Raw genomic sequence first — 16,941 nt, forward strand, 5'->3', positions numbered from 1 at the left:
GAAATGTCTGGACTGTGATCCAGGAGGAGCTGGTCCGTCAGGATCAATGGATCAAAGTCTGAGAGAACATCAAACTCAAAGTGATCCTGGGAGAATGTCAGTGGCTCTGTCTTCAGAGTCCTCCTGTGCACTATTATCATGTCGGTCAATCACCTGCTACTGTTCAACACCATGTAGCCTCACTGAACAATAAAATCTAGTCAGATATGATGACAGTAAATTACCCTATATTTAGTATCTTACATGTTAACATATCCATGTTTATTATATTATTAATTATAACGTGTATTCAAATTAGGAATAAAAGCGTGAAAACAATACACACTTAAGGTTTAATGGTGGTTTATTTCACATCTTAGAAGGTGGTGATCAAGATGATTTGGCTTCATCTTTATATAGTCACATTTGAATCAATTTTATAATTACTCACTCTCAGGAGGAAAGTAAATAATTCCCCAAAATGTGAAACTGTCAAAAACCCAAAACTTTTGTGTATGTTAACAAAGTATGTTCACATAGTAGTTATTGTATTTAATTAAGCTGTTAAATTAGTACACTGCAGACAGGAGTCCTAGCAGGGAAGGAGCAGTTAGTAGATTTCCAGAAAAGGAATGCATGAGGAAGAGGAAAAAAATCGGATGAATTGTTGACAGGAATTAAGACATGGCATATATGGCCGGGCATCTTGCACACAGATGTTGAAGGAAGAGTAGTCCAGGTCTGTCACATCCTGCAGGCCGGGCCAGAATTACCACTCACAAAGTAAACAACTGACCAGACCGTCTCATCGGCCGCCGGTGAGATCACAGACGCAAATAGACAGATTTTACTTTGTAAAGATGTGAAGAAGGTCCAAATAGAGCTCTGGACTATACAATGTGCAGCTGATGTTTCCCACTTTGTCCACTTGGGGTCATCATAGCTCAACTTTTAGATAACAGAGCCTCACACTTTCCAGGGTCTGTCTACAGTGAGATTACGGCATCTATAAAAATATTGATTGTTGAATTAATCATAGCTGACAACTTGGTCTTTAATCTAAATAGAGAGTGACATTTACCCAGATAAAAAATAAATAACATTTCTCATCCCCCTTATGAGACATCATAAGGGGGTCACACTGTCCCCATCATGACAGTGTGACCCATTTATGATTAACCTGACAGGGGTAATTTTAATATGACATTGGTAAACATTTTTTAAATCACCCAGGTCAGATAAATAAGGCCTGTTTGAATAGCATCCCTGGAATGTTTGCCCTAAATGACCCTGGTGCGGAGAGGATATTTGAAATGTTTCAGTCTCTTTCTCAGCCACTCTTTATTGAAAAATGTCATGATTTCTGGATGGATGCTCCTTCTCATATGCTTCCCTTCCCGCATGTCAACGCCATGAGAGGAGCACAAAGATGAGATCACTGAGCATTGAACGCGTGTCAAAGCTGCAGCTCAGAATACCACATGAGGCTATTTTTATTCCAAGAATTCAGCCTACATACAACGATGTCAACATACTTAAGATAAACTAGGTTTTCAGTCAAGTCAACAAAAGCCAATGGATTTGTGTTTGTGCAGCTCCCTATGGGGAGGGAAGAGTTTTTCAGCTCTGTCATGTGAAGCGGAGACCTACCTGTGTGGCTCACATGTTTGATCCTGAGGCCCAGAAGCTCCTCAGGCTGCTGGGAAGGAGGGAGATGGAGCTCCTAGCACGTCATCAAAGATCCCTCACAGATTTCACAGCACCGTGTCACCAGTATGTGTGGAAAAGATTCACAATCTCAATCCATGATGGGAAATGGATTTCAGGATGTCATGAGGATCGACATTTTAAAAGCACACAGCAGATATCAAGCACTGTGTTTTTCTCTGAGCTGAATATAAAATAAAGCATCCACAAGGACGAAAATAGGTTTGCAAGGTCACATGGACCTTAACCTTTGACCTTCAACCTCCAAAATCAATTCATCTTTGAGTCCAATTGAAAGTTTGTACCAAATTTGAAGAAAGTCCCTATGTGTGTTCCAGAGACTTTTGGTTCATACGACCAAACATTTGATTTGTAAGGTCACAACAATCTTGACCTTTGACCTTGAGATATTGTGTTCCAATACGGAGGCATACAAAGGATTTACAAATTACTGGCACTCTGGTGCTCAACTGTATCATCTGCAATCGTTTTGGTTGCTTTGAAAACAGGTTGTTGCATGCTGACATGTTCTAGTCTATAATGACATGATACTAAAATATCACTGTCCAGTGGAGATGTAGATACCAGTGAATATGAACAGCACTGCGATTCTGCTTTTCAGGAAAACACTGTCGTGAGAACACATTAGAGGCAATGAGCTACATCAGCAGACTGGGAGCCGACCTAAAAACATTCCCTCTATCAGCCAGTTAAATTGTGTTACATGTCGACAAAACCACTGACAGACATTTTTTTCTCATGAGGAATTCTCTCTCCATCTGAGGCGTGACGCTCAGCTGGCTGCTGCAGTGCAACTTGCTCACTCTCAAATCTGGAGCGCACAACGCTAATGTCTATAATGGGAGAAAAGCCACAGCAGAAAAACAGAGGAAGTCGTCAATTCTCAAAGATAAGTAAAAAGACTTTTAATAGATTAATGCACAGAAGCATGGAGAGACAAGCACAATTTGCCCGAGGGGTTCTTCAGCATTGACACACATAAAATATTATCACATCACAAATGTATACCCACACTCATCATTAGTAAGAGTACAGTGTATGCCAATTTCTGCAAAAATATGTGCACATGCAGGCTGGTCTGAGTAAATGAACTAACCACTTCATTAGAAACACCGTCACCTACCCACCTGCCTTTTAATGCAATTATCCAATCAGTCATTCAAATGGCAGCAGTGCAGTGCCTAAACTAATGCACATATATAGGTCAGTGTCATAGACGATATCTAAAGATGGATGACAAGTATCTACTTTTTCCCACTACCCAGAAATGAAGCCAACACATTTTAATACAAATGCCCCCATCACTCAACAATGATGTGATTTGGAGCCAGAGTCTGCCCAGTAGAATTCAGGGGGAAAAGCTAAGTTATGAAGGTTCTATCCACTAACATGGAGTTATTAGGACTTATAGCAGCCAGTCGCCCAGGGGTGACAGAGACACTTTGGCTTCACTTTAATGGGGTTGTCATATTGTCCATGTTTATATACAGTGTATATGATCAGGATGTAACTAATGATCACATCAAACACGATAAAAAATGATGCATTTATTGTTTCCATGTGACTCTTTTTTTTAAACAAGACTACTGACACGACAGGGGCCAATTCGATTTTCAGCTGGGGTCAATGACCCCCTCGATCCGCCCCTGATTATTTCTTATGCCGAGCTATAATGGTCAAGGGAATCCCAAAATGCTGTTTACATGGCACTGTCTCATTCAAAGTATTTTCTTATCAGATTAGGATGGGAACATGTGAACTCTGGTCTGATCCCCTGATCACCAGTACATTTGATGGAAAAGACGGAATTCGAGGTTTCGTCATCATGTTTCTCTCTCTAATTATCTGAGCAGCACAATCCATCGTGTCCTTTTCAATTCGGACCGCTGTGCATAAATAGGTGTTGGCTCTGAAGTCTAATAACAAGGTGACAAGTTGCCTTCAAGAGTCACTGTGGATCCTGGTGAGTGACATTGACGCCTTCACCAGGCGACTGAGCTCAACTCTTCACTGCACTCATCCACTTTGATGAGATTTTTGTGGGACTATTTTTAACCGGATGATTGGTCGGTTTGTTAGCAACTGTGGACACGAGTCAACCCGGCGCATCAGAGACATTCACTCCACAGCCATCTGGTCCACAGTGAACCAGAGTACAGCGAACTGCGTCCTGACTCCTCAGTAATCAGGTACAGGATGTCGGCTGTCAGAACATGCGGCCGGGCAGCGAAGCGCTGTCAGATGTGATAATGTTAGCCATCGTCTGTCTGCACACTTCATGGAGGATAATTACCTCCATGAAGCTCTCTTCAGTTGGCTTCACGGGGAATGAAAAAGGTCACAGGTCACTCTTACCAGATGAGGGGGGGGGGGGATGCTCTGTGATACTGAAACAGGAAGATTTACAACGTCAGGACCCTCACGGTTGTCATTAGTAAAGGGATGTTACAAAAGTGTTTAAGTCCACAAAACAGTTCTGGAGTCTCAGGGGTAAACAGCATTGCACCCGAATCCAATACACTTGTAGTCAATTGCGACAACTTCTTCAACTTCTACATAGTAACTTTTATGCCTGTATATGTTTGTTTGAGGTCATTTTCTGTGTGCAATCTGTTTGCTGAGCTGACAGGCCATATACTCCCAGCTTTTACTCCCGCTGGACAATTACTGGACGTGGAAAAAAGGCCACAATCTCATAACCACGTGTCAGTTTTTGGTGTTTGACCAGGACTATTTTGGGCCATGCAGGGACACAATGTTACTGTCGCACCAAACAACAAAACATTAAAGAAGAACATTAAATGTTTTAAATGTTTTTTATAATTCATCCCTACAAAAGGTACAATAATGGTCATTTACAATTCCCCATTTAATTTCTATCACAGATGTATGAGGGTGCTGTACCATAAAGCACTTAAAAACAAGTAAATAACTATCCTCAGTGATACTGGAAGCCAGTTTAAAGTCACTAAAGCCAGAGTAATGTGATCTCTTTTCCTATTTCTCGTCAAAACCCTGCCATTTTCCCGGTAATCCTGGATACGGTGCATTACCGTAGTCCGTGCGAGAAAGGTACAGTCTTACCCTTGCAATGTTTCTTAAATGATTAAAGGTAATCTTTGTCACATTTTTATGTGTGAATTCAAATCTTAAAATCAAGTGTAACAACCAGGTTCATTACTTTGAATCAGTTTTGATTCTCCAGACTTAAATGCAGCAGATAGGTCGAGGAGAATTAGATTAGTTTAGTTTCTAAATTTCTAAAAGATTAGTTTCTGTGCTAAGTCCCTACGGCAAATGACCATACCACGGGGCTCCCCGACACACAGCCTGAGACAGTATTGTTGCTTTGCAGCATCTTTATTATCCACCACACACGTGAGCTAACATCCATCACTCATAAACTGGCTTCCCATCTCTGTGTCTCCCCAAGGTGTCTCTGTGAGTTTCGCTCCTGTCCCATGTCTCAGTTCTGAGGGTCTTCCTGAGGCAGTTCCGCTGCTGCCTTTTAAAACCTCAGGCTCAATCAGCTAACAGCTCTTACCTGCACTGATTGATCCTCTGGTACAAGTGAAGGTGTTCTCACTGCTACCTCCACAGTCCCTTTCTAAAACCAGATGGAAATCGGTCATGTATATGGTTCATATGGGAACTCATCCAACTCTTTAGATAAGGCTTTACTGAGGAAAGACAGGTTGGAGATGGGTCTGTATTCGTTCAGCATAGAATAGTCAAGATTAGATTTTTTAAGAAGGAGCTTTTCCAACAGACTGATCAACCAAGCAGACGACCGACCAATTCATTAGCTCAGTCTGTATTCTCCCTAAAGGAGACTTCAAATTGCATGGCATGTGCTTACTTTAGAAGTTCAGACTTTGTAGAATAATTACTTAGTCTTATAAAATAAATGCTTATAACATTTAGTCATTATTCATATTATTCCTTACTTATTTTAAGCATGTCCAAATAAACACAACAACATTTTTGGATCCTTGGATCAATCGATCAACCATAGTGGCCGTGCGCCATCCCAATGCTGTCATGTCCATATCTACTTTGACTTCAAACTTGTTTAGTTAGGAAGGTTTTGGGGTTAGTTATTTTAAATAAATAGTCACTGAGAATGTCAATGGCTTGTACGACTGTATGAGCTGTCTCCAGAAAGAGCATTCTGCTGCTCTGTAACCAGACACCTTATCAGTTGTCTTTAATCCTCAATTCAAGGATGTGTGTGTGTGTGTGTGTGTGTGTGTGTGTGTGTGTGTGTGTGTGTGTGTGTGCGTGTATGTGTGTGTTTTTGTGCTGGCATATGTCTAAGTAGATCCTGGAATGTCCCCCTCTGGGTTATGTAGTCTTGCCTGTCAACATGTCATATCCTACCACACCTCTGTTCTCTGAGAGGCAGGGCTGCAGGCTGCTGCGAAGGGATGAGGTCTTTGTTTGAATATGTATGTGACTGGAATGATAAATGACCTAAAAATAAAAAAAAATATATATATATTTAAATCCCAGTCTGTTAGAATTACAGATATGTTTTTTATCCTATGCTAAAGCTCTGTGCTGGTGTGTTTATTTCAACATGTGACAGTGGTTTAAATACTCTTTAAAGACAGCGACAGTAGATGCTGTTCTTTGACCCACTCTGAAACCGACAAATTTCCAACTAGGTCAGAGCACTGTGCCAAGTCCATGTGCAGGTACAGACACATGTATCTTAAAAATGTCACAGCTCTGTCATGCATCAACAGATTGTACAGATAGAGTCTCGCCCTCAAATGTCCTTGAGTCCTTGAGGAGTTAGAGTTGGTCCTCTTGACGTTTCTTATGACTATTAAACCAGACTTTGTCCTTGGACTTGTCCCCAGGTGTCACTGCTCAACACTTGAATAATTAAGGTGCGGAAACCGCTTCGGGCAGATTTGACAATTACAAAAAAAAAATATAGAGGAAGAACTTGAACCAAATGGACATTTTTTTTGCTCATGAATAATAATGTGTCTTTGTGGATAATTTAGGTTATAGAGAGAAAAGACAAATCCCCCATCAGATGAGGTGACCTTTTTCAGCTCTGGTGTTACAAATCTTGAAAGGAATCTAAGTGTGTCTGAAAACACATTCTTTGATAGATGTGTCCAAAAATTCATACAATTATGTGGTGCATGTATATGTTTGGTTTCACAGGTTAAAAGACAGTTCATAAAAAGTGCAACCCTGGTGGCTTGCTGCACTATGTCCAAAATCCCACTTCCTCCATGTGACTGAATGGGACAAAGTGAAAACGGTCCAAGCACACATAACGTGATTTCTGACTGGATTTTGTTTAACACGCAGGTTATATTTTGTCTTGCACAGTTTCATTAAGTTGAAAACCCAAATGTTGTCAACCACACAGGCAGGTAGAAACCAAAAGCATAAGGAATGTAAAGGAAACTAAATACAAATATTAATATATGTATAAAATCATTAAATAATTCATATGTGATATAAAATACAGATGCAACAATTTACTCTATAATAAACTTAATGAATTGAATATGAAAAAGAACGTAGTATGAATATAACTATATTACATAGTATAAACAAAAAAACAATAGTAACTCAAGTTACAGTGCATGTCGAATATCTGACAGCTGAGAGTGACTTGTGATTGGTCGAGCGCGTTGTTTCTACGTTTTTACGCTATGCATCAATTTCATTTGTGTATGTACGGTATAAAAAACAGACTAGTGAAATAATAGAAATGATGATAGGCTGCAGCTCTAGCAAAATATAATCACATAACCTTTAAATAGAACATCTATGTGATCCCCTCCTCAGTGTATCTGTTGACAGCCAATCTCCACTTCTCAGTCTCACTATCCTTATTTAATCATATTGGATTCCTAGCCTTCCTCCTCCTTCCTCCTGACCTTTCCCCATGATCGCATCACAATTCCCCATCAGTGCTCTGACATTTCCTTGCCTACCCTCTGTGTTCATTACAGGCCTTACGGGAGCTTACAACAAGGCTGGGGGGTTCAGGGGCCAAAGCAGGGTTGGCCCGTGTTCAAACTGCGGTGGCACCGGTGAAGGAGAAGGGAACATCCGTTTGACTGCCTGGGTCTGAGAAGCTCTCTGATGTCCTTGACCTCAGAGGACGGAAGGACACAAGACGACAGCCAGAGGGACAAAGACCAGTGTGTTTGAAAACTGCATGTGCACATTACGTGATACAGTTTATACAGAGATTTACCTCTAAATCTATACATTTCAGAACAAACCAACTGAAGACAGACAAACAAAAACAACACAGCACACAACATGCAAATCCTGTAGCCTTAATCGAGGTGCTGAGCAATGCTAATCCTGCTGCAAAAATGTATTCTCATTATGTTGTCTGTTGAATGACTGTGGCAACTTTCAATCTGGGGCTGTAGCGCCCAGTTTGACAAGCCGCCACTGGCAAAAGGAAAACGTCCTGGTGCAGTTAATGACTCTTCTCTAGAGGCTAGCTAGTTCTCTAGTGACCACACTTAGAAGATGGCTCGAGTCTTTTACAATGCTGCACTACACAGATTATTATACGAACAATTTGATTATCCTGGCTTTGAAATATTGAGTTAAGACATCTCCAACCACTAGCATCTTTGTATTCCTTGCCTGCGTCCCACTGAGCTGTTCCTGACTGATTGACTTCACTTGGTTATGATGAAAGGATGCACACTGTCAACAGTAAGAAAATGACAGTATCTATTTTATTACTCAGAAGGCCTCTGAACATTTTGTGCTGTAACTTTCTCAGAAAAAACATCAATTTCAGTGTTGACACTCCACAGAACCAAAATACACTGCGCCCCTAAAGGTCTCTCTCACACAGCCTCAAAAAACCCAGATGAGGATGTTGGCAACTTGAATCAGGGGGCAGCGTCGGTGAAGAGGTGATGATTTAACACTCGGCTGATGAGTTTTCGATATGTTACAAAAAGGGCAGGCTGCTTTCTAGATGAATAGCAAATGTATTTTTGATGACAAATCATGAGTCATATGATCATAATGGCTTGTTCTTAAGCTACAGGGATTCATTCACGCTTCGTCTTTCCGTCTGTTGACCCGTTCCCTGACATATTAATGCAATAAACTAAGTCAACCAAATGAAATACTATACAGATTCATGCATAATCCTTACACATGTTTTCACGGCCTGTTTCGAAAATCCTCAGCTGTGAAAGCCATTGCACTGATCCAGGGTTTCTGTTAGATTTAGATGAATACAATATACATGTAAATGAGTTGTGAGCCAATAATAATAATAAGATTAGCTGATTAGTCATTTACTAAGAACCACCGTGAATTTCATGATCACCTACTTACAGAAGACAGTTAATGACGCCTTGTGCCACTGGCTTTTTGCCAAAAACTTGGTAAGTTAAGAGGTTTGGTTGAATAAGATTGTTTAAAAGTATGTCTGGGATGGTTATGGTGGTTTGCACTTAAACTTTACTACTTTAATATTATATATGTGTATTCACTCTATGTAATTTCATCATAATATTCTTGTTTCTTTTGTTTGGTGGGGGGTTTGGCTCGATGTAGCTCCCCCCCAGGACCCCGTTTGCCTGGGCCCCCCTGAAGTTCCTTAAAATGCTCCTGCTACAAATCAAACAAAAAACAAACAAATACTTGCTGTCACTGGTTTCCTGCCTGTTACTCAACACAAAACCAGACAGCCACTCGTCCTTCATCTTCTTTTATTTAATACTTCTAAAACAAAAGGAAACACAGATTGTCTCTGTGTGCTTGCTTAACCCAGCTTCTCAGATTCAGTTACTTTCGATGGCAAATAATATGGACAAGAACCCTTTTAAGACATGACCTGCGGATAAAGTCTGGAGAACTGGGTCTGCAGTTTGTTTTTCACACATAAGCAAAGCAGGGGGAGGCCTTATTCAGGTGAGTGGTGATGCAGACGTCAGTGGCGGGAGGTAACATATTAATTCTGCTGCGGGTCACGTGATTTTTTTTACAACACACCGGCCTGAGCGGCTTTCTGCTGACTTTATACTTGGGGGCCGGGTGGAGAAGGTGCACATAAAGTCACTTGGGCATTTGCATTCATACGTACACATGCTCTGGGGAAAATGCGAAGAATCTTCAGAGTTCAGTGCATGCCTGAGAGCAGCTTAGATGTCGCGTGTCCATCTTTGCCGGCAGCTGCTTCTCCCAGGTCCAGCACACGGCTGCATTTTAGAGGGAGTTGTTAGTCAACTGGTGACCTTCACCTCCACGCCTCTGTCCTGCAGCTGGAGACCACCATATCCACCCTCACACTGTCAAGTACAAGGGCCATTCATACGTGATGTATCAGAACCTTCGCCACCTGTTCACTTCCAATCCATGCAAATGAGGGGGCGACTAAAACATTTGCTTCCTGTAGCGAAGCAAATCGCAGCGTGGAGTTCAAATATGGTGAACTTTAATCCGACGCATGTGTGACCAAGCTCGAGCGCAATTGCTTAATGGAAGCAGGTTATCTCACAATAACATAATTTAATATCTGTTTATGAGATAAAGGCTTAACACCAAATAATGATATTAAATTACAATCTCTTATGAATACACTTATGATTTGACTCCTATGTGCAGCTGAAAATGTAAATGAACAGGGTGGTATTTCATTCACAGTATACCCACAGGCTGTTACTGCCCTCACATGCACTTGGAATCGGTGGAAGAGAAAAAAAAACAGATGTTTATTTTAAATGCTTAACAGTTTTGTGCAAAGACTTGGCACCGATGATTCTTTACCAGAAGCCAGGCTTATATTAAGAACTATGCGGTCGTGATAAGAGTAAGAAATGGAAGGGCTGATGGAATGTAAGGCATATCTCCAGGAGAAAAACACGAGCTCCAAAAAAACCTCACACTCTTTTTTCTCTCACTTGGTGTTTTACTATTTGTCTCTCAAACTCACACAGATTTAAAATGCATATATTGAAGCTCAGTTCTTCTATCTTGAGAAGATCAGGCTATAAACAGCCGGATTTACCGCCAGTCTTCAGTGTCTCTGTGTCAAGGGTCATTCACTCATCCTCCATGATAGACCAGAGAGCAATCGTGCACTGCTGCTGGCTGCTAATGAAAAGATTGGTAGGCGTAGTGATAAGGAGGAGACATACTGAAAGAGCCACAGGCATAAAACCACTTTAGGATTAGTATTCATAACATTGTAATAATGGAGAGGTGTTCCTAGATGATTTAAGACATATCAATCTATGTGGAAGCACAATAAACACATGATACATGTCAGATCACATAAGGAGGTTTAGTTTATGATGTTGTTTCCAAGCAATATTCTGTGGCACTGTTATAATGAGCACAGACACATGGAGGCAGAGTCAGATTGAATATTTTCATGTCTTATTTGCATCTGGAACTCACTAGCTTTTGTTGTATGTGACAGAAGTTTAACCCATTAGCTTACTTTTACTTTGTCCACACATTACTCATACCACATGACCTTTGTTTTACAAATTGATCACAAAAGCATGCCGGACCAGTAGGTGGCAATAAAGTCTACATGAATGATTGAATTCCAGTGAAGAATCCTGTCGTCCATGTATTAACTGGCTACCCATCCAATGATTGATGAGAGATCTGCTTTAGCTGCCGGCTTGGCTGAATTGAGAATAGCAGGACTCAGACATAGTGACAATATTTCAGTCAAGCTGAACATTTTAAACTCATGCGGTCACATCTTGACATCAGCTCGCTTCACCTCTGCGGAGTTTGGATTTTTGGAATCATTACATTAACTTGCTGTTTGTGTGCTGTAGGCTACTGCCTGTATAATTAGCTCTGCCCTCTGTCTGAATACAGATTACTACTTTATAGACTTTCCTGATCCGATTGTAAATATATACAGTATATTTTTTTAAATATATACTTTGGATAAAAATATATACGTTAGATCCACTGTGGGGTAGAGTAAGGCTTATTTAAATATTCTGATTAAAAAAACAAAGACTATATATTAATCTGAAGAAGAAACACCGGTGTGTGCAGCATTCTTTATGTTGCAAACAGTGAATAGCGAAAGAGCCGGCGTGCCTTACCAACTGCAGTCAACTCACAACATGAAAAGACATTCATTTTCCAGCTGAGTGGTGCAGTTAGCCTTCTGACAGGCCAGTCATCCACATGGCTGGAGAGAGAGGCTGAGTGCAAAGAGCTAGGAGGAGAGAGACAGAGGAAGCAGGAGAGGAGAGACCTCAGCTGAAGGGTTAATGAAATCTAGAAATACTCGAGGGCAGATTACTCATCTCTGGACGTGATTGCTCCATCATCCTCACCACCCCTCCTCTCCTGTTGAATCTCACTACCACCAATCACAACTGATTACTGTGTCTGGTTTTGGCGCCCCAGGTACCCTGTCTTTCTGCATTTTGTCAAAACTCCACGTGCATGAGAAAAGTCTGAAAACTCACATAGCTGGTGAGGATTCAGTAGAGGCACCCAGCTACATGGTGAGGCTGTGCAGAGAAGCCTAATGTGTCTAAGTCATTTCAGATTGCATTTCCTTCAGGTATTACAGAGCTTTGGATGAACTTAGCATGAAGTGGAGAGGTTTATGAACATTACTGTGCTGAGCCCTGAATCCAAATAAAGTGAGTTGATTATGTCTGATCGAACAGTATGTTAAAGTGCTCCTGCCACCAAACAATTTGTTAAGCTATTTATTCTTACATTATTTTACATTTTATGACAATCCTGCATAACATAGATCTGTATATTCAAAACTAGAATGACACTCCATACCTCCACCAAGGCCAAACAGTCAGGTTAAATTCTATCAAGCAGCAACTAGGAACTTATAGAAATCAGTTCTCCTAGATATGGATGACTTTCAAGATCCATTAATCATTGGAGAACAGTGAAAATATCAATAAGCTCATGATGTTAAATAAAATAAAATGATTATAAATAACAACATATAAAAACATTATATAAATAAATACAAAATATTAAAATAAATCTTTCAACAAAGCTTAAATCTGTCTCGGTTATGTGTAAACTTGCTTAAACCAAACAAACCAGTAAACTACGAAATATCTCAGTGGTGCACATATTTCTGCTGAGGCCCAACATTTCCATTAAATTCAAATGAAGCTAACTTACACACAGTTACAAAACAAGCGCTCCCTTTGTAAGTGAGACGGGCTATTTAAGCTCCACCCCTTGCTCTGTTTTGACTAAAGCTGCTGCTCATGTAGCTTCCTGCTAATCCTCTAGATTTTATGTAGGAATAGTTCTGTTTCAATGCTGCTCCATATAAACACACATTTAAAAATATCACATATCAACGGTGAGTTAGAAACCAGAAGCTGGAGTTTTCCCAGAGGATTTACCCCCCAGGTGAGATTCAGCTGAACTTAAACACAGTGAGTATCTGCTGCTTGTGCACAGGGACTGAATGTTGTAGCTCTATTAAGTTTTTGTGCTTTTTAAATGTTAGCTAGCTAGTTTGAGCCTAGCTGCTGTTGCTAGCTGCTAATTGTGCTGCTTATCTCATCTTTGTTGTGCACTAGTGTGACTTATGTGTTTCTGAACTTTAGCTTGTTCCCATTGTCTTTTTGACTCATTGCAAGCAGGTTGTATTGTGACAGGGTGATGTCACTTTTGGCTTATTCAGTATTGTCTCATAAAAGACCCAGCAACAATTTACACACAGGTGGAATTTATTCTCTGAACTTAGCTCCATTAGTATAAGGTTTGCATGGCATGTAGCCATTTTTAATGTTGCAATGACACCTCTACTTATTGCCTGAGGTGACAGGCCTGTTACTTGCCTATGAAACTGGCTGAATTAGTTAGTTGGTTAGATGGTTGCACCAGAATGAGAAATTCCGTTTCACAATAATGCACTTTAAAGGTTCAGTGTGTAGAATTTAGTGACATCTAGTGGTGAAGTTGCATGCTGCAGCTGAATACCCCTCACCCCCCTTCCCCTTCTATACATAAAACAGAACCTGTGGTAGCCTCCAGTTGTAATAAAAATGTAAAAGGTGTTTAGTTCGTCCAGTACTGTAAAAAACATGGCGGCCTCCGTAGAGAGTACCTGCTCCCCAGGTAAATATAATGTATTTAGATATAATGGGCTGATTTTAGGGTAAAGAAAACAGTTCGTACAAATTAGATGATTACACATTAGTAATAAGATCACAAGGATTATTTTATATTTAATTTCTGCCCATAGATTCCTTTCATGCAAATCTTACCCACTACCCCTACAAACCCCTTAACCGTGGACGTGCTCATAACAAGAACAATCACAACTTGCTGCTCCGGACACGCAACATAGCTAGATTTCTTGCTAATCTGCCATTCTATCTCTCAGTGCAGTATAATAAGTAATAAGTATACAAAAAAGTACCTGGAAAATAAAATCCGAAACCTTATGAGCACACACCAGGCTAGGCAGCCTCCTCTTTCACATGAATGGGATTCAATTGGGTAGCATGAGTGGTTGAATGTATATCATATTATAATTTGATTGGCTGGTGCTGCCAATCAAATTATTGCTACATGCAGCGCTAGCAATACGACCCAACAAAACCCCAATAGTGTTCAACAACACATGAAGTCACCCCATTCAAATTGGAGGTTGAAGTCTGAAATGCTTAACTTGTGAGTCCTGCGTCAGTGCTGTTATGGGCTGCAGGTACCAGACTTTTGCCAGTTGTGTCTTATTGACCTGAACCTGTGCGAAAATGACAATATCGAAAAAGTGACAGTTGAGCGAACGAGGGACTTCCTGTGCCATTGAGGTGAGCTATTGTGAGTGACGGCCTTAGAGCGGAAATCAAAGAGTTTGAGGGTGTTAAGACGGAGTATTTTGGCAGCAGTTTAGGATAGCTGTGTTTGTTTTGTTCTGTTTTCTGCCAGGGAGGATTTTGAAAAAACAGATGGAACAGTGAACCAGGAGGATTCTTTTGTACAGCAGTAAGAGAAGATGGGTTGCGGATGATCTGAATGTCCTTTGTTCTCTGTTCAAAGCAGAGTTTATTGTCTAGTGTGAGTCAAAGCTATTTGAAGCTGTCGAACATTTCAAATGTGTCATTGTTGATCTGGGTTGTGTTCTGAAATAGAGAGAATGATGTCACTTTCATTCCTCACTGTTCTTGTTCATGTAATATCGGTGACCAGGTAAGATCTCTAACCGGCTGATAGTCACAGGTCATATTGCCAGAATCAGGCTCAGCAAGTTCTAGAGTAATGCTGAGATGTAGACCAGTTAAAAAGACCTAGAAGTCATTAAACAAAAAATAGTTTATCTCCAATATTCAGCAAGGAAACTTTTAGTTATGTTTCAGTTCAGTGAGTGGGACAACACAGTCAGAGCCCAAATAAACACATTGCCCTTGTACTGATGGCCATCTGCTGTATATGTAACGTTTTATATGATTTATATCTGAGGTGCTACAGTATCTAACCTGCAGCTGGTTACTATCTCAGTTCACTAGACAATATCCCCACAATGTTTGGAGGTGCATCCTAGGGAAGTGGAATGGCAGATTCCAAAGCTGTCCTCGCACTCTGTGTCGAATGTGATTTTGAGGTGGGGGGAAGTTAATTACTGCCATTCCCCTAACTCTGCTGTGCTAAGCTTGGTGTTTGCTTCAAGGGTCAAAGCCTAGAGGCAGCTAATTTAATCCCTGCACATATATAAAATTAATATTACCAATGTGTCTGTGTGCTGAAGTGAAAGAGTCAAACAAGGACATATCTTTTTAACATTTAAAGAGACAATATTTGTCTGTGATAATGCAAAAAAAAATCATATAAAACTGTAAAAGATCGTAAATGAACAGAATCTGTTGGCTAATGTTAAGTTCGGCGTCTTGGCAGAGGTCACCCACATTGCATATGAATATCTGCTATTGCACTATTTTGAGTGCCAAAATGACAAATATCTGTTGCCAGAGAAAGATAGATTTTGTCATCTATTCCCCATAAAACTATTTTGCATCACTTTCGAATGTTATTGCTTCTGTAAACATGATTATGTTGCTGAAAGAGAATATGCTCTTACATTCTAGCTGTCATAAACCATATCAGACCTATTTATATCAGAAAATTGCAGTTTTATTTATTCCTTTCCTGCCACAGCTTTGCACTGCACAAAGCAAAACTCCCACAATGGCACAGCTTTCATCACCAGAAGAATTGAAAGTTTAACCTTTTTATGTTTTCACTCACAAATAAAATGGGGTATTTCACACAGGGAGACCTTTGCCTTATTTGCTTATCCCTTCTGATGTTTTCACAAGAAAGGAACAAGAACACAACCAAACACACATGCGTTTAATTTGTCAATACCAGATAAATTAAACGCAAAAATAGTCAATGTGTCTCCACTTCACAAAAACAAAGCCATAATATTCTGGATATAGGTACCATCATCTTGTGCCTGTGACATTATTTGAAATTCAGAGTTAATTACAAGTCACTTGCAGCTGTTAATCATGATGTGCATTGAATCAAAAAACAGTTAAAATAGCGATAAAGAATTTGGCTTCAATTGTGGGGGTTGTCGTGTCGTCTATCTTATATATACAGTCAGTGGTTTAAATACATATGTTAATGCACAACACTTGTAATGTGTAACACATTGGATACATTCAATTGAAATATCGATGGATTTAGAGTGTGCACTGTTCAGATGGTGCCTCAGAAGTCAAGGCCTTATTTTGGTTTTGGAATTTTGTCTTGGCTTGACCCAAAAGAAGCTTCAGTAGGAGAGACGTATTCATTGTGTGTGTTGCTTTGCTACAGTCAAATAGATTATTTTCATAATATTGAATATATATACAATAAATATTTGGAATGAAATTTTGCAAACATGAACATATAAAAGTTGTGTGTTTCATTCGCGTGTGCTGCAGCAGTGGATACATTCTATACATCAGAGCCTCCCTGGAAAAGTCTGTGCATTTCAGGGGCATGGAGGGAATAAGTCGTTTATAAGAAACAAGTGACACATACCTGGTTTTATTACTTCACCTTTTCTGAAGAAACTGTGTTTTCAAAATGTGTTTCAATACATTTGATGTTGTCCTCCTTTCACGATTCTTCGCTAGATGAATGGTGGCTCTAGGTTTGTTCATGACACATTACTGTGGAGCCATTATTGCCAGAGCTCCTTCTCAAAAGAGATGTTGGTATCCTGAGACGATCCTTGTTGGAGATAGCACCAGT

Source organism: Pleuronectes platessa, chromosome 5, assembly GCF_947347685.1.
Source record: "Pleuronectes platessa chromosome 5, fPlePla1.1, whole genome shotgun sequence".
NCBI classification, from domain to species: Eukaryota; Metazoa; Chordata; class Actinopteri; order Pleuronectiformes; family Pleuronectidae; genus Pleuronectes; species Pleuronectes platessa.